Source organism: Oncorhynchus mykiss, chromosome 2 (genome assembly GCF_013265735.2).
Source record: "Oncorhynchus mykiss isolate Arlee chromosome 2, USDA_OmykA_1.1, whole genome shotgun sequence".
In the NCBI taxonomy this organism is placed as follows: Eukaryota; Metazoa; Chordata; class Actinopteri; order Salmoniformes; family Salmonidae; genus Oncorhynchus; species Oncorhynchus mykiss.
Genome location: NC_048566.1, coordinates 32,175,031 through 32,199,998, shown reverse-complemented (window position 1 = coordinate 32,199,998; position 24,968 = coordinate 32,175,031). Strand labels below are relative to the sequence as shown.

The 24,968-nt window shown below is 43.1% G+C and overlaps 1 protein-coding gene across 4 annotated transcripts in view; it reads left to right on the top strand.

Annotated features, from left to right (window-relative positions):
• LOC110487106 (semaphorin-6D) overlaps nucleotides 1-24,968 on the top strand; it is a 122,640-nt gene that overhangs the window by 18,172 nt on the left and 79,500 nt on the right. For all 4 annotated transcript variants that reach the window (XM_036945765.1, XM_036945769.1, XM_021559031.2 and 1 more), the window contains exon 2: nucleotides 3,458-3,562. The gene's annotated coding sequence lies outside the window, so the exon portion shown is untranslated. The remainder of the gene's footprint in view (nucleotides 1-3,457; nucleotides 3,563-24,968) is intronic.

Here is a 24,968-nt window from a genome sequence, read left to right as displayed (position 1 = left end):
ACTGGCAAAGTGAAGTCTAATTCTCTTTAAGCAGATTGCCAGAACAGATTGTGTTCTGAGATGCCCTGTGATTTGGCCATCTCCAACTCTCTCTAGGATTTGTCAACAGATTTTATTCATAATCTGCCCATTTATCAATGTAAACTAAGTGCACTTTTGTTAACTTCCCTTTCTCTGAATAGAGAAGAACCAGTCAAGAAACGTGTCTTCTTCTGCTTCGTTAGTTAATGTAATTTCTCTTCTGACATCTGAAGCATGTTTTTTGCTGCAGCTCTTGTTATTTCCAGAGTACTTTACAGTTGCATTGGTTGTTCTGGTCTTTCCTTTACTTCAATAATCATTGTTTGCCTTCCACTATAAACCTGGCTATAGTATTGAGTTTTTATATATATATATATATACACACACACACACACACACACACACACACACACAGTCGGAAGTTTACATACACCTTAGCCAAATACATTTAAACTCAGTTTTTCACAATTCCTGACATTTAATCCTAGTAAAAATTGTTTTAGGCAAGTTAGGATCACCACTTTATTTTAAGAATGTGAAATGTCAGAATAACAGTAGAGAGTGATTTATTTCCGCTTTTATTTCTTTCATCACATTCCCAGTGGGTCAGAAGTTTACATACACTCAATTAGTACTTGGTTACATTGCCTTTTAAAGTGTTTAACTTGGGTCAAACGTTTCGGCTAGCCTTCCACAAGCTTCCCACAATAAGTTGGGTGACATTTGGTCCACTCCAAATGACATAGCTGGTGTAACCGAGTCAGGTTTGCAGACCTCCTTGCTCACACACGTTTTTTCAGTTCTGCCCACAAATTTTCTATAGGATTGAGGTCAGGGCTTTGTGATGGCTACTCCAATACCTTGACTTTGTTGTCCTTAACTTCTTGATCATTTTCGTCAACATCCGCTGAATTGCAGAGCGCCAAATTCAAATTAAATTACTAAAAATATTTAATTTTCATGAAATCACAAGTGCAATATAGCAAAACACAGCTTAGCTTGTTGTTAATCCACCTGGCATGTCAGATTACAAAAAAGTGTTTCCATAAAGATTATTTTCATATCCTAAATACCTCCAATTGGTTGGCGCGTTATGTTCAGAAATCCACAGGCTCATGACCGGGCAGACGAAAATTGCAAATATTATCCGTAAAGTTCATAGAAACATGTTAAACGTTTTTCATAATCAATCCTCAGGTTGTTTTTACAATATATTATTGATAATATTTCAACCGGACTGTACCTTCAATAGGAGAGAGAGAGAAAATGTCTGCTCCAAGCTGTTGCGCATTCAAAACACTGCTGGCACCCAGCCATACAATGACGCGATGTGATCTTTCTCGCTCATTTTTCAAAATAAAAGCCTGAAACTACGTCTAAAGACTGTTCACAACATGTGGAAGCCATAGGAAAAGGAATCTGGTTGATATCCCTTTAAATGGAGCAAAGGCAGGCAATGGAACAGAGAGCTTTCAGGAAAAACAGCACGTCCGGGTTGGATTTTCCTCAGGTTTTCGCCTGCAATATGAGTTCTGTTATACTTACAGACAATATTTTGACATTTTTAGAAACTTTAGAGTGTTTTCTATCATAATCTTTTCTATGCATATTCTAGATTCTGGACCTGAGAAATAGGCAGTTTCATTTGGATACTTTTTTCATCCAAACATCAAAATACTGCCCCTAACACTCAACAGGTTAAGCCATTTTGCCACAACTTTGGAAGTATGCTTGGGGTCATTGTCCATTTGGAAGGCCCATTTGCGACCAAGCTTTAACTTCCTGACTGATGTCTTGAGATGTTGCTTCAATATATCCACATAATATTCCTTTCTCATGATGCCTTCTATTTTGTGAAGTGCACCAATCCCTCCTGCAGCAAAGCCCCCCCACAACATGATGCTGCCACCCCCGTGCTTCATGGTTGGGATGGTGTTCTTCAGCTTGCAAGTCTCCCCCTTTTTCCTCCAAACATAACGATGGTCATTATGGCCAAACAGTTCTATTTTTGTTTCATCAGACCAGAGGACATTTCTCCAAAAAGTACAATCTTTGTCCCCATGTGCAGTTGTAAACCGTAGTCTGGCTTTTTTACGGTGGTTTTGGAGCAGCGGCTTCTTCCTTGCTGATCAGCCTTTCAGGTTATGTCGATATAGGACTCGTTTTAGTGTGAATATAGATACTTTTTGTACCAGTTTCCTCCAACATCTTCACAAGGTCCTTTGCTGCTGTTCTGTGATTGATTTGGACTTTTCGCACCAAAGTATGTTCATCTCTAGGAGACAAACGTCTCCTTCTTGAACTGTATGACGGCTGAGTGGTTCCATGGTGTTTATAATTTCTCCCAAGGCTTGTGAAGGTCTACAATTTGTTTTTCTGAGGTCTTGACTGATTTCTTTTGATTTTCCTATGATGTCAAGCAAAGAGGTACTGAATTTGAAGGTAGGCCATGAAATACATCCACAGGTACACCTCCAATAGGCTAATTGTCATCATTTGAATGAATCAGAAGCTTCTAAAGCCATGACATAATTTTCAGGAATTTTCCAAGCTGTTTAAAGGCACAGTCAACTTAGTGTATGTAAACTTCTGACCCACTGGAATTGTGATACAGTGAAATAATCTGTCTGTAAACAATTGTTGGAAAAATGTGTCATGCACAAAGTAGATGTCCTAACCGACTTGCCAAACGTATAGTTGTCTACACTGTATTTCTGATCAATTTGATATTATTTTAATGTACAGAAAATGTGCATTTATTCAAAAACAAGGACATTTCTAAGTGACCCCAAACTTTTGAGCGATAGTGTGTCTATCTCTCTATCGTTCACTCGCTCAGAGAGATCTCTATCTATATATACTTTTCTAAATTACTTAAACCAACTGTTTCGAAATTATAATAGCCCTTCATTCATACATTTTCTTGGCTGTCTAGTTCGCTAATAACCACTGAAAAAAATGTAGTCAGTCAGGGAGCACAGAAAAATTCCAAAACTATGTATAGAGGACAATTACTTGCACATTTTGACGGCGAGGAAATAGGTTGACCGATACATAATTATTATGCAGGGTTGGTACATATCACCTTCTAATATTATTGATCTGCTGCATCTTGTTTTTAGGAAATAGTCCACTCGTTAATATAATTGTGTCGGTGTTCTAAAGGAACTTTATGTACCAGATAGGAACCCTGCTTCACAATATATTAATTGATGCATGACAGCGGCAGAGGGATTTGATTGATGTGACAAGCAGGACCTCCAAGGTGTGAAGATCTTAATTTGCTCGAAAAGCCGTTTTTTTTAATTAAAATGACCAAACAGAGTGAGCAGATGTTCTATTTCTTGCCTAGACCATTACATATGGTGAATGTCTAACTGTAAGTCACTCTTGAATTTGCCCGTTTTAAATCATTCCTATTCTTGTTTTTGTTTAGATTGTGGATGTCTTCACTCGGGGTGACGATCCTAACCAGCTAGTGCCAATCATCTATCCGTGTCAGCTGGCTGAATCTCTGCAGTCAAATTTGTCGAAAGTTAAGGTAAGAATGTCGTGAATTTTAATTGCAGCGAGATGAATGTTGATTGGGAGTTCTGGCTATGAACTTTCTTTGTTTGATCTGTAATAATTCGGGATAAGAGTGGTTTGATAGGATAGGGGCAAGGTCTGCTGGCTGGAGGCACCCAGTGACAGATTGATAAATGGAAGCAGTGTGAAAGGTTATTAAGACATTGTAATGACCTATATTATTCATTAGATTTTATAAAATACTTTAATCAATCTACAGAGCTGAGTAATTTCCATGAGCAAATGTAGGGGGTAACTCCTATTCATAAATTTGAAATATCCTTGCTTTTTGTTTTTGTAGAAGTAGATGCATATTATCATGTTATGTGTTTATTAGCATGACAATAGCAGATTGAGGTATAGGCCGTGATGGAAAGTGGCTTAAATTGCATGATGGCCAACCCGCAAGTCATGCGGATATTGGAAAAAACAACTGCATGGATTCCCCCATCCTGTCTGGTTTGGCAGTCCCTGGTGACCATGACCATGGACAGTAGAGGACAGGGCCAAGGTGTGCTGGTGACAGGCCATCTCACGGGACAGGTCTGAACAGATGGTTGGCCAGATGCAATCTAGCTGTGACCTTGGACCAATCTGAGGGTAGAACCTGTGCAAATGTCTAAAAAAACATGTCCATAATATTAGTCTCAGACCCGTTTTTACAGTACTTTGTTATGGTTTGGTGTCTGTTAGTGAGTGATTTTACATTTATTTTACATTTTGAGGACATACAGGCATAATTATAGCAATTTCTGCACCCTCTATCGCTTAAACAGCAGCTTGTCAATAATTCCCATCTCACCTGCCACTTGACCATCCAGGGCTCTCAGAGGAGATGCCCCAACCCTGGCCCAATTCAAATAGCCAGAAACAGAGTGAGAGGAGCCTGGGGAATGACTGCCACCATCAGCCCGACACTTGCCAGCCCTGCTGAGTGATTTAAGAGCGGTGAAGGGAGGGGCAGGACAAGCGCTGGATGTGGAATTGGGGACCGGGGGTGAGGTTAGAGGTGTCAGGCATATAATTGGGGTGAGGAGATCTCGGGGTAGATGGAGAGAAGCTTTATTAAGTCAGTTGAACTCCGATGTGGCCCGTCCACCTCGCTTTCCCACACACCCACACATACAGGCCAATCTTCCATTTCCACAAGAGACTCTGTTCAACAAAGACATAGAGGGCAAACTCCTCAGGCTCCTTTCAATCAGAGATAAGACAAAGACCTCATTAATCTACAAACGCTAGTGGGAAAGCTATCTATGGTCATGTGTCCCAAATGGTTGTCTTCTCCTCTGACACAGTTCCAGTTGAAAACATATGCTTCTGTCAGATCTATTTAACAACCTATTAGTTAATATGCAAGTGTGTTCAGTAGTTTCAGGGCTTTTTTATTTGTTTCAAAGCCAGTTTGACACGACACTTTTTCAGTGACGTTGTCAGTTGGATGAATGTGTTTTTATTTTCTTCACACAGTAAATGCTAAATTGTTAATGCTCGGTCATTGAAGTCCCCCCTTCGCTCAGGCTCTTATTCTGCCGTGCACTGTAGAGGCTTGTTTTCAAAGCCACTGTCAAGCAGAGGGACATTGGCAGCCTGGACACAGCTCTCTTTTCCTGAGAAAATAGTTTTCGACTCTGAGCAGCAAAACAAGAGAAAGTTGATGCAGAGAGGTCACGGGCAGAATTAGCTGCCTCTCTTAGTTTCTCCCACTACAAATTGGTTTCCGAGGAACTCAAGAAAGAGGCTGGCTCCTTGTTCTCTGCTTCCTTAGTAGCTTGTTAATCCCCAGCTCTGTCCGGAGGGGAAATGCTTGCGCCCACACTACCCCCCAAAAACGACCCCCTGTCCTCCTACCCAATCCTACAGGGATTTGCTAATCCTGTGCCTGGTCATGGTGGGGAGATTGCTGGCTTTTCAAAGCCCGTCTCTGGCCAGACTTCAAAGTCACAACGATACAAGACTTGAGAAAGTGGGCTCGGTGAATGAGGTCTGCTGTGAGCAAACCTGTTCCGAGGGTCACCTACCTATGCACTTTCCCCAAGGCAACACAGAGAAGTTCATTCTCGAGGTGATGGCTTTGTTAATTGGGGTACTGGGTGGGGGATAGCTGGCTTGTCAGATGTGTATGTGGAAGCCCTCTCTGGCCATAACATGTGAAACCTGACAGAAGGATGGCAGGCCAGTGACGCTATTCTTCGCAATTTGAAGAGCTGCTGCCAAATTGAAAGTGAAATGCAGGGGGGGAATTATTAATGGAAAACCCCGCTCTCCTTTTAAGCATTTTTCAATCTTGAACTGACAAACTCCTAATTCTGAATATGGGAATTTTGATTGATCCTCATCATTTATAGGTATGATGATACCTTTGCCTTGTGCAATCATGTCAGATTATGTTCATTGAACTGTCCGTAACAAGCCTATCTATGTATAGGATGTATCGTGAGTCAGGATTTAGGCTCTGGATGTATTAATTGTGAGACATCTCACTGTTTATAATTCTACAGAATACTGCTGCTCCTTTTCCAAGAATCACTCCAAAAACTACCATGTACATTATTTTTGGGTCTTCATACCCAGTTAGATTCTCAGATAACAATTTGCTTGATTGGAGCAGCAAGGATTCATGCCAGTTTTGTAGGACTTTCAGGGTCATTGCACATACTATTTTTTTGTGATCAACAATAGTTTAGTTTACTGTCTTAACAAGCATGTGATCATTTCTTTGCATGCATTTTTCAGAGTTTTCTATTCATTCTTGTCACCCTTTCTTAGAAATAATTTAACAATACCATACTGGTTATTTCAATTGGCATGACTAATCTTGTGGGCTTCAAATTCAAAGCATTTAAGTACAAATGTTTGTGCCCATGTGCTTGTTAGTCCGACTAAGTGGAAATCCAGTTTTCTCAAATATTTGCCCTCCTCTTGTCTTGAGTTATTTGTCTCGTTACTTGAATGTAATCAGAAGTCTTTGTTGCTTGGACGGTTGCGAGGGCTTTGCTCAATTTAAACCTTTTGATTAGAATAAAGGAATGATTACAGTGAAGGGACTCCTTTACTCCTGACGTTAACTTGGCTGCTCGCTTGTTTAACGAATGCAGCGTGCCCGTGCAACCTGGTAATTAGCTTAAGTGGACTCCCCGGCTTCCGGATGAAGCTTTTTGCCTTCCCGACCAGGAAAGTGCTGGGATGTGTGGCGAGAGGGATTCAGCCCTAATGCTCTGAGACAGCTTTGCCCTGGGCTAACCCTGTGTTAGAGGTCAGCAAGGTTCAGTAGAATAATGAGGAGGTTCTGTTAACTACGGATTCATAAGTAGATGTGATTTTGCAATTCATTCAGCTTATTCAATTAGCAAACCCTAGCCTATTATTTAGTGCAGATCTTTCTCTACAGATTGATTTACATACCTTTTACCTCTTTTTTTCTGATAAAAAATACTTGATTCCTAGGTCAGTTTTGAAATTTCAGAAACATGACTTGAAACATCTCAATCAAATCAAATCAAAATGTATTTGTCATATGTGCTGAATACAACCTTACCTTGACATGCTTACTTGAGAGCCCTTAACTAACAATGCAGAGGTAGTTTTTTAAGTAAGAAAATATTTGTTTAAAAAATATAAAGTTAAAAAAAATATATATAACAATAACGAGGCTATATACAGGGGGGACGGGTACCGAGTCAATGTGCGGGGGTACAGGTTAGTCGAGATAATTGAGGTAATATGTACATGTAGGTAGGGGTAAAGTGACTTTCCATTGATGATAATATACAGCGACTAGAGTTATTGTGCTGTATTGTGTATCAGGGCTCTGCCCTTACCTTTTTAACAAGGAGCACGTGTCCACCTAAGTTGAAAAAATGTTGGAGCACACAAATACATTTAGGAGCACAATGAAAAATATTTGAAGTAACAAAATGATTTATTTGTAGTAATGGTGCAAGCAAGACGGTCATGAATCTGCACTCTGTGTATTCTCAGTGGCACTCGGGCTGCGGTATAGTGAAGTAATCATTGCAACAATTATCATCTGGCTGATTTTAGGTGTACTGGTGCTCCTAAATATAAATTCCAGGTCGCACAGCAAATTATTTAGGCACATATGTGAATAAAATGGTCGCACTGTAGAGCCTTGTGTTTCGGAGTGTATTCTGTCCAGCGTCCACAAAAACAGTGCCTACCCTTTGCCAGGGTGCTGGAGAGACAGCTTGTATTGATCTGGTCCATGAGACGGATGGTTTATGTGAAAGACTGATACTGTAAGCAGCAATGGACTTGGAGATGTCTGCATCATGTGGAAGAACCAGTCTGATCAGCGATATTGACAGGGGAGCAGGGCTTAGAGATGTCTGCATCATGTGGAAGAACCAGTCTGATCAGCGATATTGACAGGGGAGCAGGGCTTAGAGATGTCTGCATCATGTGGAAGAACCAGTCTGATCAGCGATATTGACAGGGGAGCAGGGCTTAGAGATGTCTGCATCATGTGGAAGAACCAGTCTGATCAGCGATATTGACAGGGGAGCAGGGCTTAGAGATGTCTGCATCATGTGGAAGAACCAGTCTGATCAGCGATATTGACAGGGGAGCAGGGCTTGGAGATTTACAGTGGCAGGGTTGTTTTTCCTCCTCCTTCATCCCTTCTTTATCTGTCAAGGGACTTCTGGGTTATTACAATGTGAAGACTGGGGGTTTTGTGATCTACTACAAATACCAACAATCAGGATTTCTCTTGGAGAAATACGTGGTGGAGTTGGATGGTTTTGTCCAGTGGAGCATTTGTTAGCGTTGAGGGGGATGTTTACTGGTAATGGTGTCATGCTGTGACTGCTGCAGCAGGCTACAAGTTCTATCTCATTGACTCTCCTATTTAATATATTTGATGTTTATAAATTCCCTAGGTACAGCATTACAGGGATTGCTGTATTAATTACCAACGTATGTCTTCTAAATAGGTAATTGCAAGCAGTTTGCTGGAATATAAATGCACTCTGCTTGTGTTTTAATGGAGTTTATTTATATGGAAGTACTTCCAGTCCATTTCATTAATAAATAGACAATAAAATAGTTGCTTTCCCTTACTTGACCTCTCTCCACATTTCTTTGACTCCTCCCATTCAGTTCCATTAGGACTTGGCTGTACATTTCAATGACATTTCCCACAACATTTTCCAATTCCTTGTTTTATAGTGCTTTTCATTATCTTGTTACCTTTTCTACCGAACCACGACCTTGCATATTAGCAGCCAGTTTGTAGTGCAATCCAGAACTTCCCATTCTTATCGCAAACCTGCCATCCCCCACTTCCGTTTGTCTGTCCCATGATGAATGACCTCTCTATGGATGCCGACACCGGTGGATTGGACATGGTCACTAAACCTCTTGGTCCGGAGTCCCCTCCCCATACTCAATGTTATCGACTTGCTCATTCATAGCCCTTGCTCCCTGTGTGGGTGGGTGAAATGAGTTCATCTTCATTCATCTTCCACCAGGGCCCTCGTCCCTTCCTGCATTCAATATCCAATTTCTTCCAGATCATGTACAGTGGCTATAGAAAGTCCACACCCCCTTGAAGTTTTTTCACTTTTTGTTGCATTACAAAGTGGGATTCTTTTTTTGTCATTGATCTACACAATACTCCATAATGTCTAATTAATAACAATTCAATCACGATAAAATTGTCATTGCATAAGTATTCATCCCTGAGCAAGGCAGTTAACCCACTGTTCCGCGGGTGCTGAAGACCTGGATGTCGATTTAAGGCAGCCCCCCACACCGCTCTGATTCAGAGGGGTTGGTTAAATGCGGAAGACACATTTCAGTTGAATGCATGCAGTTGGACTAGGTATCCCCCTTTCCCTTTCCTTTCCCTTCTCTTTGTTTAGGCAAGCCTAAAATGAGTTCAGAAGTCAAATTTGGCTTAACAAATCACGTAAGTTATGTGTTGAATAATAGGGATTGGCATGATTTTTGAATTACTACCCCCTTCCTCTGTCCTCCATACAGTGCCTTGCGAAAGTATTCGGCCCCCTTGAACTTTGCGACCTTTTGCCACATTTCAGGCTTCAAACATAAAGATATAAAACTGTATTTTTTTGTGAAGAATCAACAACAAGTGGGACACAATCATGAAGTGGAACGACATTTATTGGATATTTCAAACTTTTTTAACAAATCAAAAACTGAAAAATTGGGCGTGCAAAATTATTCAGCCCCCTTAAGTTAATACTTTGTAGCCCCACCTTTTGCTGCGATTACAGCTGTAAGTCGCTTGGGGTATGTCTCTATCAGTTTTGCACATCGAGAGACTGACATTTTTTCCCATTCCTCCTTGCAAAATAGCTCGAGCTCAGTGAGGTTGGATGGAGAGCATTTGTGAACAGCAGTTTTCAGTTCTTTCCACAGATTCTCGATTGCATTCAGGTCTGGACTTTGACTTGGCCATTCTAACACCTGGATATGTTTATTTTTGAACCATTCCATTGTAGATGAGGACGTTGGTGATTTTAAAACTGCAACAGAGTTCAATGGCTGTGATTGGAGAACTGAGACTGAGGTTGGATCAACAACATTGAAGTAACTCGCAAAGTAATGTACTTTTTGGCCTAGATGCAAAGCCTTATGTTTAGGGCAAATCCAACACAACACATCACTGAGCCTCCTTTTTTTTGAGCATGGTGGTGGCTGCATCATGGTCTGTGTATGCTTGACATCGACACAGACTGGGGTGTTTTTCAGGATGAAAAGAAACAGGATGGAGCTAAGCACAGGCAAAATCATAGAGGAAAACCTGGTTCAGTTGGCTTTCCACCAGACACTGGGAGATGAATTCACCTTTTCAGTAGGACAATAACCTAAACACAAATACAAATCTACACTGGAGTTGCTTACCTACCAAGAAGACAGTGAATGTTCCAGAGTTGCCAAGTTACAGTTTTGACTTAAATCTGCTTGAAAATCAATGGCAAGACATAAATTGATGTCTAGCCATGATCCCAAACACCTTGACAGAGCTTGAATTTTTAGAAAATAGTAATGGGCAAATATTGCACAATACAGGTGTGCAAAGCTCTTTGAGACTTACTCAAGAAGACTCACAGCTGCAAAAGGTGTTTCTAACATGTATTGACTTGGGGTGAATACTTATTTAATCAAGGTATATTAGTGTTTTTCATTCATCTCAAAAAATAACAAATAAAAATATATATCTCAGCAAAAAAAAGAAACGTCCCCTTTTCAGGACCCTGTCTTTCAAAGATAATTAGTAAAAATCCAAATAACTTCACAGATCTTCATTGTAAAGGGTTTAAACACTGCTTCCCATGCTTGTTCAATGAATCATAAATCATTAATTAACATGCACCTGTGGAACGGTCGTTAAGACACTAACAGCTTACAATTAAGGTCACAGTTATGAAAATGTAGGCCACTAAAGAGGCCTTTCTACTGACTCTGAGAAACACCAAAAGAAAGATGCCCAGGGTCCCTGCTCATCTGCATGAACGTGCCTTAGGCATGCTGCAAGGAGGCATGAGGACTGCAGATGTGGCCTGGGCAATAAATTGCAATGTCCGTACTGTGAGACGCCTAAGACATCACTACAGGAAGACGGGATGGACAGCTGATCGTCCTCGCAGTGGCAGACCACGTGTAACAACACCTGCACAGGATCGATACATCCGAACATCACACCTACGGGACAGGTACAGGATGGCAACAACAACTGCCCGAGTTACACCAGGAACGCACAATCCCTCCATCAGTGCTCAGACTGTCCACAATAGGCTGGGAGAGGCTGGACTGAGGGCTTGTAGGTCTGTTGTAAGGCAGGTCCTCACCAGACATCACCGGCAACAACGCCGCCTATGGACACTTCGCTGCACCAGACAGGACTGGCAAAAAGTGCTCTTCACTGACGAGTCATGGTTTTGTCCTCACCAGGGGTGATGGTCGGATTCGCATTTATTGATGAAGGAATGAGCGTTACACCGAGGCCTGTACTCTGGAGTGGGATCGATTTTGGAGGTGGAGGGTCCGTCGTGGTGTGTCACAGCATCATCGGACTGAGCTTGTTGTCATTGCAGGCAATCTCAACTCTGTGCATTACAGGAAAGACCACCTCCTCCCTCATGTGGTACCCTTCCTGCAGGCTCATCCTGACAAGACCCTCCAGCATGACAATGCCACCAGCCATGCTGCTCGGTCTGCACGTGAATTCCTGCAAGATGGGAATGTCAGTGTTCTGCCATGGCCAACGAAGAGCCCGGATCTCAATCCCATTGAGCACGTCTGGGACAAGTTGGATCGGAGGGTGAGGGCTAGGGCCATTCCCCCCCAGAAATGTCCGGGAACATGCAGGTGCCTTGGTGGAAGAGTGGGGTAACATCACAGCAAGAACTGGCAAATCTGGTGCAGTCCATGAGGAGGAGATGCACTGCAGTACTTAATGCAGCTGGTGGCCACACCAGATACTGACTGTGACTTTTGATTTTGACCCCCCCCCCCCCCCCCCCTCCTTGTTCAGGGACACATTATTCCATTTGTTAGTCACATGTTTGTTGAACTTGTTCAGTTTGTCTCAGTTGTTGAATCTTATGTTCATACAAATATTTCCACACGTTAAGTTTGCTGAAAATGTATGTATGTATGTATATATATATATATATATATTAATCTTCACTTTGATGTTTTGAGTAGATTGTTGACAGAAAAATGACAATTACATTTACAATTACATACAATTACTATTTTAATCTCACTTTGTAACATAAAATGTGAAGAAATCCAAGGGGGGTGTAGACTCTATAGGTACTGTACACTGTGTACCTACCGCTGCTACCATGCTCCACCAGCACCCTCCTTCCATATCTGCCAGGTCAAGCCTGAGAGAGGGGTTAAGCGCCCTCCTTACGAGCACCTGTATGACACAGAGAGAGGAGGATGAGTGCAGACTGATGAGACGAGGGCAGATGAAGAGGTGGAGGGGAAAAGGAGATTACTTAGGGCAGACCAGGGGGGTGAGGGAGGTGATAGATTCCATGTACATTGTGATGGGTATTAGGATGGAGCAACCTGCAACCCCTTACACACACACACACACACACACACACAGAGCCTTGCTCTCTGTCAGCATATCTCTGTCAATCTGTTCATCCTGTTGGTGGTTATTTTCAATCACCTGCTCCCGTGACTATGCTAGCCCTCTCATCCACTCCATTATTTATTCCCATCTTCTCTTCCTTTCTTTTTCTCCTTCCTTATCTCCACTCTCTCCAGATTTTTCAATATGCCTGTGATTGGTTCACTGATGCGGTGTGCTCTCCAATCTCATCCCTATTCATAGTCTTCTGAACACATCTCTTTCCCCTGCCTCCCACCCTCTGCATCCCTCCAACACTTATGTCTTTGTTTAAGACATTTTGTTTGGCTTAATAGTCACTTTTACTTATTCGATTGACTTCCCTCCAGTAGCTCGTTGACATTGCATCACAAGCAAAAGGCTTTGTAAGCTCTTTAGCACCAGCCACAGTATACCGTTCCCTCTCCATAATTACTGCTGAAACAAGCAGCTCGGAAGTTATGCTGCCTACTGACAATCTCCCAGCCTTTATCACCCACCGCTAAGGATTTCTTTCACTGTGTGGCTGCCATGATTACCTTGCAGATCAGAGTATGTAAGTGAGGTGCAGAATGTAAGCAGGGTTTTTCACACTTCTGAAGGAAATTACTTCCAAAATGGCACCATACCTAATGTCCTCCAAACAAAAGGCTTTCAATTGCCGCAAGCTGGTTTTCCATGGAGATTCTCCACTCTCTGTGGAGAACTTCAATTACGTTACTCTCAGATTGCCCTGTTAAGCACACTTTTGCAGAGGTTTTGTTCGGTCTTTGACTCCTGGCCTCCTCCAGTGCATGAAGCTATAGAACATGGGATCAAGCTGTCAAGAGTTGGCCATTGGGCAGAGCAGGTAGACGGGGGACACTTTCCCCAAGGTTATCTGATTCCCAGTTACGATCGCCTTTTTTTCGGAGATATGTTGCTTGTGCTTATTCCATAGAATGGGTTTTGGCATTTTATTTACTGTATGTGAGAAACGTCACCTTTTTCCATTACAGCCGTACCCAAAACTGAATCCCAAGGGATTTAGGGGAAAAAAAACAAGCAAAGTTGTTTCGCTTAGACCAGTGAAACAATTAGCCACAGCCATTCCTCAGTCTTTATGGATAGCGTTTGTGCTTCAGTGTGTCGTGAAATAGCTGTTCTCGATCTGTCAGTGAGTGTGTATGTGTGGGTGCCTGCATCCAGCTGTTGAATGGGTGGAACTCATTGAACAACTAAAAAGAAAAGCGGGTGGAACTGCTGGTGGAGAACGCCCAATAATAGCAAGTGGAAACAGGTGTCACTACCTGCTTGCAGGCACCTGTCCTGGGGTGGAGGAGACCAACCAGGACCAACCAGTTCTCAGAAAAACTAGCTAAATGATGGCACCAACACACAGATGTGTGTGACTCATTGAGAGGAGTTCCCTACACTCAATGTTTTGCCCTTCCCAGTGTCTCTTAGAGAGTGTGAAGAGGTTGAGAAATCGATAACACCGGTCTACTGCGGATGCAGGACTCTTCACACCATCTCAAAACACTTCCCACCAGTCCTGGCTACAATGCAGTGGTGAACGGTGTATAGATTGGATCGGAAGAACAGAACAGAGCTCAGCTAACAGTGCCATTTCAACCTGGCAAGGAAAGTTTGAGAGACCGTTTAAGTGGTTCTGCTACAGATCTCAGAATTTTTTTCCTCCATTTCCAGTCAAATGTTTGAATGCACCTTTCACGTGGGAGTTCCAAATATCTCCAACGGTTGCCCCAGTGTGAGTTTTTCTTTTCATGCGGGTGATGTCAGAATGCACAAACTGTTCCAAAATGTGATTGTTATGCAGCAGGACAGTTTACCTGCACTGCCATCAAACCAAGGCACACTGCCTGCTAATTATCTATGGGCTATGTTTCAACTTGTCAATTTCAAATTATTTTCTAAAAGCTTTTATTTTCTAACAGTTTGAATTGAGGTGTGTTCCGCCTCATTATCGTACAGGTGGGTCTAATGCTGATTGGTTAAAAGTGCATTCCAGCTGGTGTCTATTTCACAAGTTACCACCTGCTAAATCTATGACGTTAAAATGCCTATTTACTCTGTTCCATCTGACTGCGCAATCCACTGTTTGTCAGCACAGGCAGGGAAGTTATCAACTTGATCTTCACTATAAAAAGCATCTAGACATTCTCACATTTCTTTTAGACTAACATTTAGTTTTTAACAGTGTAGATTTGTATAAACCTTGCTGCCTGTCTCTCTGACATTTGCAACATGGTTTCAATATTCAAATTTGATCTCCAGCTGTCCCATAGTAATGAAAGTGTAGGGGTCGGTAGTCAGGATGAGAAAGGGACAGGCATCTTTCACAGCCAGTCGAAATCGTGAGTCAGCTGGTGTCATTTTTATGGATATATGTATATATACAAAGAAATGTCAAATGAAAAAAAGGTGAACAAAACAAAGTGCAGCTAGTTTTCAGTCTTCCCAGCTTCAGTTTAAAGTTATTGTGTTAGCTGTGTTGTTGGCTAGCTCCTCTGAACAGCAGTGTCCTAACGAGAGAGCACATTTTCTATGCCAGGCGAAATCGTGCCTCATTAGCTCATTGTTACGGATGTATCCAAATAAATGTCACTAGAAAACAGCTTAAACAAACGCAGCTACTGTTATTCTGGCTGCACTGTTTGACGTGACTGTAAGTTAGCCGTAGTTGGCTAGCTAGCAAGCAAGGCATAAGAATGTTGCCAGCCAGTATGGCAATGGACCATTTAGAATGAACGACTGGGTTGCTTCCATACATACAGAACAAAAAGACTAAACGACTGGGTCACGTCTCTGGCAACCAAACCTATAGAATGAACGACCAGCTGGCTTGGGTAGCAACCCAAGTTTTGTTTCGGGACTATATCTTGTGCAAGGATGAAATAGTATGAATCAATTCATCAAAATAAAGTTTTTAATGAAAATATGTCAATAATTATTTTAATATGTTCGTAACCCGTTGTATAAAAGTGATAATGCCCTCAACTGGTGTTTGGAGGATATATTTATTTGGTTTGCCGGCCCTCAACATTGTTTCGGGCCTAACAACACCAGTGCCAATATATCCTCCAAACACCGGCTTCTTTGGCATTATCACTTAATTAATTCACATAGAAGTAACCCATTTCACTGTTGTGTACAATTGAGACATTACTGAGCCGGACAAACTTCTCTCTTCAAGAGCCCAAGCACATCCTAGTGTTTACCCAGATCAAGGATGCAGACATTTCCGTATTTTTAGTCAGAACAGAACGTTTTTCCCCCTGGTACCCGCATGGCCTTCATTGATGTTTTCCTTACTAATGATAGCTTTGGACATGTGTGTGTTCCTATCAAAGTAAGTGCCTTATTACGTTATCATTATAGTTTATGTATATCATGTTGTTGTTTCTACTGTAGCACACTGTATTTATGTATGGAGCATAATGCATTTACTGTTGTATTCAGATGTTTTCAAGTACGGGTGGCAAATCATGCATTCTGGTTCTTGCATTCTTATACACTTTTTTTGAAGGTTGTACTGATTTATGATGAGCTAATGCTAAGCTATTTGCCAGCTATGTGTGGCACCATGTTTGTTGACATCAAACAATGCATTCTGGTTGTCACGTAAACGTCTGTCAGACTAAAGATGTTATAACAAAATGAGGTGAAGGGATGGTTCACTCGTCTTTCAAGTAAACTTCCCTAAGGGACTAAGTTATCACACCCACTTCAACATGCATACTGCAAACAGACCCAACTCATATTGCCACCTCTTATCTTTGGTTGACGTGGGGGGAAAAAAAACATGGCGGCGCGCACAAACTACCCATTGTCAGATTACTTTAGACTTTTAGAAAGGGTTTTACTCAATTATTTTGATCACTAGTAAGCTCACCCGTGGTGTGATGAATTGTAAATAGTAATTGCTATTAACTAATTCATATTATGGTTTCTGTCAGGCGAGAGTTAGCTAAATATAACCGCTTGGGTTAGGTCATTCTTTCCTCAGCACTAGGACTAATGTGGCCTACATCTTCCGGTTTGGATGAGAATTGTGTTATGCCGTCACTACTTCTGTGAATGTCTGAACATTGCATCCCAAAATAAACTGCTCACATTGAGGACATAACATTGTAAAGACTGTGTTTGTGCAAAAATGTTTCTGTGAAAAAAGTGTGGTCAGCTCAAAGTCTGACTGTTGCGTCAATCGTAACTGGACGTTCTAAAGAGATGTTCTAATCACACTGGTTTGAGCGTACGCTGCAGGGATCACTGTAGAATGATCACACCTGCGTGTTCGCACCTTTCAAAGAGGTAAAACGGGAACTTTGAAACGCACACAAGATACAGTAAAAAATTGTTGGATTGGACTGGGCCTGTATTCTATAGGTTCCCAGAAGTCAGTGGGATGAAAAACACAGTCCCCCCCCCCCCCCCCCCCCCCCTATTTTCTCCGTCTCTCTTTCTCTCGTGTCATTTTCTTTCTCTCCTGGTGTGTTCCTCTCCTCCCTTTTTTTTAAATGGTAATGCTGCGGGAACATGTTAGAGCACCCTGGCCGAGAGTCGACTCTACTCCTAAAAGCTTTCCTTTATGGGCGCTCACGCAGGGTTTCCAAGGCATTGACCGCCGGGAATCTGGTCTCTGCTAAATCATTTTAGCGATGGCTCCAGGTTTTCACCACAACACCCAGGGTCTATGATTATTGTTATTGCAGTAATGAGGTGAAGGCTGAATAAAAACATGTGCACTGTGTTGTCCTCTCTGTGCACTCACCCCATTTAGGAGATTCCAGATAAGCCATGAACCTTATTCAGCTGATGCCTATGCAGCTTTCTGCTGGTATTGCCTTGACTAATGCCCAAACCATGATGAATGAAGCTGATGCAATTTTCTGTAGAGTAATATAAACAGCTTGAATCCTTGGATGACTCTTCCTTGTGGGTTCTGGATGGACTTTGCCAAAAGCCAACCATTTCGTGCTCTATCAAGTCTGGTCCCCTGAGGTAATTGGGTGGTGGCTTAAAATTTGCACACACACAAAAACAGAGTGGAGGGAATAACTAATTTGCATGTAAATACACTCACATGTCTTATACACCCACACACCATCTCAAAAATACCAAGAGAAGCAAAGAATAATCCCAGCATTACAAGAAAACAATCACAGACTAATGTGGAGGGAGGACAGCTTTTGAGGCTTGCTCTATTTGTGATTCATGCCCATTGAGTGTTTCATTCTCTATTAACCACACACACACACACACACACACACACACACACACACACACACACAGATGAGGCAATGGCCATTGGCGCTGCTGGCGAGAGTACAGTTGAAACTGCTGACTGTCAGGACCATGCACTGTCAGTGACCCTAATTGATATCCTATACTTTTTCTTCAGATAACACTGTTCTGAATTCCCAGACCTTTCCAGGCCTCAGATCTTGAGAAAAATGCTCAGAGTAAACATTTCACCCTGTGGTTGTTTTCACTGGGTGACGATTGAGTGAGTGTGTGTGTGCCGGAGTCCTGCTGGGGGTGCGTGCATCAGTTGATTGCCCTGTGTGGACTTTGTGTGTGTGTGTGTATGCATGCTTGTATGTGTGTATGACATCTTGGATTCTGCCAAATATCTTGAGTAACAAGCAAATGCAATGTGTGCTGTGGTGCTTTTCTCAGCTTTCCTGAAATATTCCTCCACTCCATGGACTGTTTAAAAGGCAGCCAAACACTTCAAAAGATATCCACTTGAAGCATGTCAGCCCCAGGTTGGCAGCTCTCTGAAATGATCTCCTCTTGTCCTAACCCTCTCATTACCCTCTTAAAAAAATCCTCAGCACGAGAGCTTTGTGTGTATCACTAATTTCAGCCATATTTCAATAATTAATGCGACGGGTTAAGCAGCACTACTGCCGCATATTCATTTCTATGTATTTATTTTCCGGTGGGGCAGTCCATGGGGACGCAGGCTGGTTTGCCATGAAAGGGGCTCTATGTGACGGCTGATTTGTGCCACATATGCTGTTAAACCTCAGTCTGCTCTCCCATGGCGACGGGGCTCCTGCGCCGGTGTGTCACCACTACTGTATTTAAACACCGCTCCCCTGCGGGCTCCAGACTTGTGATCAAGAAGCCCAGCATGGCACCAAGCCTGAGCTTTCCTCCCCTCCCTCTCTCCATCTTTTTTTAAAATATTCAACAGTCATTACGGGTGCATAAATAAGTAATGCAGGATCAATCAGAATGAACCTGGCCTGGAGGGAAGCTCAGGGACTGTATAATGGAGTTATTTGAATAAGGGGCCTTTGTTTTTTGGGGCCCTCATCAGAAAAGGCCCCCGCTTGTCCCACAATGGATTGGGCTCTTAATTGAACGCCTCCTGATGCAAATTGGTCATAATTTATGGATGGTTTGTGAAGGGACTGACATAAATCCTTTTCTACTGTAAATTGTGCTCGCAGTCTGACTCCAGAATTCAAGAGGCTGTGTTTATCGGACTCATTCACTGCTGCTCTCTGTCGCTCCCTCAGCGACTGTATCGGTCTCTTGGTTTTTCTTCTCTCCGACTCACTCCTCCAGCCCTTTTCTCTATCTCTCTCATTTCTTTTCTCTTCTCCCTCTATCCTCACATTGGGAACTGCCTGTTCCCAGCCTCTAAAGCGCTAATTGACTTTTCATCGGTGTGCTATAATTGAGTTTTAATCACCGTTTTACATCATGTTTTGATATTTAAATCAGCCATGTCAGCCAAGAGAAGGGGCTTTTCACCACGTTGCCATTCACTGAATTTGATGCTTAAAACACATTGAAGTTTGATTGCATGTTCAACATTAGCGCCTGGTTCTTGAGCGAGCCAAAACACCTGCAGACACTGTTTTTACAGGACCAGCTGAATGCCACCAAGAGCTGATTGATATTTATCTGAGATAGGGATAACTTTGTAACAGTCATTGGTTCTTGCTCATGGCCCTTTATACCAGTGTGGGCTAGGCAATGAAAAATGTATGCAAGCCAATTTGATTCAAAATTAGAACAAGTAAAATTGCGACTACCAAGGGAAGGGAACAACCCTCAAAACAGAAAATGTGTGGACTCTCCGATACAGAAGAACATTGTCTTGCATATAGAGTGGTTTTCAGCGCCTGTGGGATCCGTTTGGGTAGAGCGAAAGACGAGACCAACTTGTAGAGTCAAATGATTCTGCTTCTGAGCAGTTAGCTGACATGTCGATGCGAGGTTGAAGCACCGGTTGATCATTCCGGATCGTTCTACCACCCCCACTGAATGAATGGAAACGTTCCCACGTTCCTCACTGCTGGTGGAAGTGAGATGGAGATAAGCAGGGCTTTAGACTGAATCAAACTAAAGAAACCAAACCAGGCCTCCGCAACACCACAAACCCCTCATCAACTAAAACAGCAAAGTGAACTTTTGGAGACTTCTATAAACACTTGTCTTCTGTTTTCTTGTTATTTTTGTGTGCCTGGCTGGAATGGAAAACAGGTCCAATCCCTCGACATCTCCCAGCTTTGAAACCTGAACTCTACAGTCTTTTTTTTCAGATTATACCGCAAGCACCACATGAGGCACGGATTAGGATGCATGAGGCTCGCTCTCTCTGTCTCTGTCTCTGTCTCTTGTTCTCTCCCTTTCTCCCTCCCTGTTGGCTGAAAGATTGTGAGTGATGTTTAGCAAGTCTGCAGCCTTTGGGAAGGCTTTTGGAGTGGGCCCTCTCTTTTTAGCTTGTCCGTGACGGTCTCCAAACAAATTGTAACACTAAGACGAAGCGCGAGCTGGCAGCCAGCGTGTAAACCATTGAAGCTCTGAGGAGTTGGACATATTTTTTTGTTCTTCCTTATAAGACTCATTCCCTATCTTTTCAGATGCTCCCCGTGACATTTAGTTGAGAATGTTAAAGCATTTTGTCGGTGTGTGTGAATTGCTGAGCTCCCTCTGTTGGGAGGGTTGGGAACATACCCCTGAGTCATTGCTTTGACAGGCTTTATACTTTTTGCTCCACTCCTGTATTCACTTCATGAAAAGCCATTGCATACAATCTGGAATCTCACATTTTGGGATGAATTTGCTCCTTCAAAGTTTGTAAAAAATAAATGGTTTCCCCACCCAAGCATTAACCATCATGACAGCTAAATTGCCCCTGGATCATTGCTATGAGTCAGTCATAGTCTTTTCACCTCTGGTAAGGAATGGTTCATTTTTCAATCTTTTTGGTGCCTGTTTGATTAATTTGGTGGGAATTTAGAGGGAGGCAATTATTATTTCAAGTAATTTTTTGCATTTCTTAATTATTCAATGAGTACCCCAAGCTACTCTTGGGATACTGTATCACTAGACATAACTCAGGAAAAGTAGCGCTATTACAAAGCAATGTCAAGGACAAAACCAGGAAATGAACGCAAATACGTATCCATGGACTGTGGTATTTTGTCATGTATCCTCCGCGACATTGCGAGTTTGGCTAGTTCATTCGCTGCATGTCAGCCCTTAGTGTTCCCCATCCATTAACGATGCTCCCCTTATCTTTGTCTCTGCCCTTCTGACGGTATGAAACCAGCTCGGTAACGAGGCCTGCCATTTAAAAGGCCGCTGCCGGCTGCATTCTTCAAGTGTCACCTCTCATTACAAACCCCTCTGATATGTGTTTCATCTCTCCTCCCACCTTCTTCCATGGTCTCAGTTTTAAGCACTGTCTGGTCTGCAGGGCACCTTATCGGAACCTCCACTTTTAAGTTCAATGCAACAGGACATGTTTTGGTAAGGAGAGAATATTGTACATCAGAAAGGGAAGGATTTATAAAAGTGCTACTGCTGTCCATTCTTTCCCTTTTCCCCCCCCCTTTTTTTGGCTAGATCTATCTTGTTTCCGCACAATTGCACAGATTGTAATCTCATTCTGGCAAAAAAGCCCAACTTGAAATGAAGCCATACATCACAAGGTAAACAGCGGAACGGAGAGTGAGAGAGGGAGCGAGAGAGAGTGAGCTGAAAGAGCAAGCTGAAAGAGCGATTCGGAGGGAAAGGCGGGGATGGGGAGCATGAATTGCCAAGGGAAAGGTAAATAAACACTGGCATCAATCAGTTCACAGAAGTCAATCTAACTCGCCGCCATCCCCATTCTCCTCACAAGGATGTGACATTTAAGAGAGCTATGCCCTGTTTTTCAAGGCCTAATTAAACATTCCACGTTGTGCCAAGAGACCGAGGCACCCAGCCTGCAAGTCCTTCCCCTGTAGTTGTCCATTTCCCCTAAAAGAGCATTCGGGCAACTTCCTGAAAGTACTAACCTTAACTGGCATTCCCTGAATGGCATTAGAAGGGCGATTCTGGTGCCCTCTAGCTTTTTGTGTGTGAAGACCCTTAGCGTGTTTGGCAGTGCCCTCCCATGTGCCCCATTGTGGTCAGTCTATTTGCCAGCAGCGTCAAGCAGTAGTAACTATGGTGACTGTGCTCTGAACAGCTAGAGGTTTCAGAGCCCCCAGGGAGTACCACTGAGCTATCTGAATCTGGGCGCATAGCAGCCCTTGTTTCCTTGCAATGACTTTTTTAAAGGGTCATAGAGATGTAAGAAAAAGCATCTACTGACGTCAATAGAAAATACATTTTCATCTCATATTTGCTAGTCTGGACAAAAAATGAGGTAACGGAACACTGTCTGCACTGACAAACGCACACAATACAGGGCAAATTAGTGGTGTGGTAGCACGTTTATCCTTCTGTGCTATGCTAATTGTGTCTGCATGTGTTTTCAACAGTGACAGAAGTGAGAGTGCCTGCATATCTGACCTGCTCACTGTCCAAGGGACACTAATTATACCTACAATGAGATTACCAATAGGTTAAACAAAATGAACATTTTCAGATGCTCTACTCTCTCCCAACTGTCCTTATATCCCCTTGGCATGATTTTTGCAATAACACGGGAAGCTTTAGCCTGAGAGGTCACTCAAGCAGGCTTGAAATTCTGGGCTGCTACAAAGAAAAGCCATATTCCCTGTCCTCAGGGCTTGAATCAAAATGCTCGGCTTGGGTTATATGGAACAAATAGGCGCCCTCCCTGTGACTGCATGTGCTGTATTCTGCCTCGACTAGCACCTGTCTGCTTATCAGTGCGGCAGGCAGGTATTGAGCTTTTGCAGATGACAGAATTGCCGGGTTCCATCTCTGAGCCTTGAACAAAAGAATGAGACTGGAGGGGAGGGAGGGGGGGGGGATGTAATTTCTGTGAAAGATGGATGTCACACAGAGGCTGAAAGTAGGACAGGTCTCAGAAGGACAGTGGAGTGACAGCGCCAGGGCAGGAATGATACCTAATATCAGACAGTTCTTTCTTAATTCGTGGGGAATCCTGACCTGAGCACACCTGCACAGACATGTTTATTCATCAGTCTCCTGCACTCCTGCACACACTGTTTTTCTGTTTTGATAAAGAATTAGTGGAAGTGTTTCTGATGCGGTGCACCTTGAGTAAAAATCTCATCCCTCAAGTTCAGCTGTGCATACACTTCAAATACAACCTTTACTGTTGATTAGCAGATCCCGAAACCATTGTTTTTGTTTCTATAACCGTGGATGCACACATATAGATAGATGGATATACACTGCTCAAAAAAATAAAGGGAACACTTAAACAACACAATGTAACTCCAAGTCAATCACACTTCTGTGAAATCAAACTGTCCACTTAGGAAGCAACACTGATTGACAATACATTTCACATGCTGTTGTGCAAATGGAATAGACAACAGGTGGAAATTATAGGAAATTAGCAAGACACCCCCAATAAAGGAGTGGTTCTGCAGGTGGTGACCACAGACCACTTCTCAGTTCCTATGCTTCCTGGCTGATGTTTTGGTCACTTTTGAATGCTGGCGGTGCTTTCACTCTAGTGGTAGCATGAGACGGACTCTACAACCCACACAAGTGGCTCAAGTAGTGCAGCTCATCCAGGATGGCACATCAATGTGAGCTGTGGCAAGAAGGTTTGCTGTGTCTGTCAGCGTAGTGTCCAGAGCATGGAGGAGCTACTAGGAGACAGGCCAGTACATCAGGAGATGTGGAGGAGGCCGTAGGAGGGCAACAACCCAGTAGCAGGACCGCTACTTCCGCTTTTGTGCAAGGAGGAACAGGAGGAGCACTGCCAGAGCCCTGCAAAATGACCTCCAGCAGGCCACAAATGTGCATGTGTCTGCTCAAACGGTCTGAAACGGACTCCATGCGGGTGGTATGAGGGCCCGACGTCCACAGGTGGGGGTTGTGCTTACAGCCCAACACCGTGTAGGACGTTTGGCATTTGCCAGAGAACACCAAGATTGGCAAATTCACCACTGGCGCCCTGTGCTCTTCACAGATGAAAGCAGGTTCACACTGAGCACGTGACAGACGTGACAGTCTGGAGACGCCGTGGAGAACGTTCTGCTGCCTGCAACATCCTCCAGCAGGACCGGTTTGGCGGTGGGTCAGTCATGGTGTGTTGTGGCATTTCTTTGGGGGGCCGCACAGCCCTCCATGTGCTCGCCGAGGTAGCCTGACTGCCATTAGGTAACGAGATGAGATCCTCAGACCCCTTGTGAGAGCATATGCTGGTGCGGTTGGCCCTGGGTTCCTCCTAATGCAAGACAATGCTAGACCTCATGTGGCTGGAGTGTGTCAGCAGTTCCTGCAAGAGGAAGGCATTGATGCTATGGACTGGCCCGCCCGTTCCCCAGACCTGAATCCAATTGAGCACATCTGGGACATCATGTCTCGCTCCATCCACCAACGCCACATCGCACCACAGACTGTCCAGGAGTTGGCAGATGCTTTAGTCCAGGTCTGGGAGGAAATCCCTCAGGAGACCATCCGCCACCTCATCAGGAGCATGCCCAGGCGTTGTAGGGAGGTTATACAGGCACGTGGAGGCCACACACACTACTGAGCCTCATTTGGACTTGTTTTAAGGACATTACATCAAAGTTCGATCAGCCTGTAGTGTGGTTTTCCACTTTAATTTTGAGTGTGACTCCAAATCCAGACCTCCATGGGTTGATAAATTTGATTTCCATTGATAATTCTTGTGTGAGTTGAATGTGCTGACAACAAAATATGTAAAGAAAATAGTATTTAATAAGAATATTTCATTCATTCAGATCCTGGATGTGTTATTTTAGTGTTCCCTTTTATTTTTTTGAGCAAGTGTGTGTGTGTGTGTGTGTGTGTGTGTGTGTGTGTGTATATATCTATGTATCGTCTGTCAGCTCAG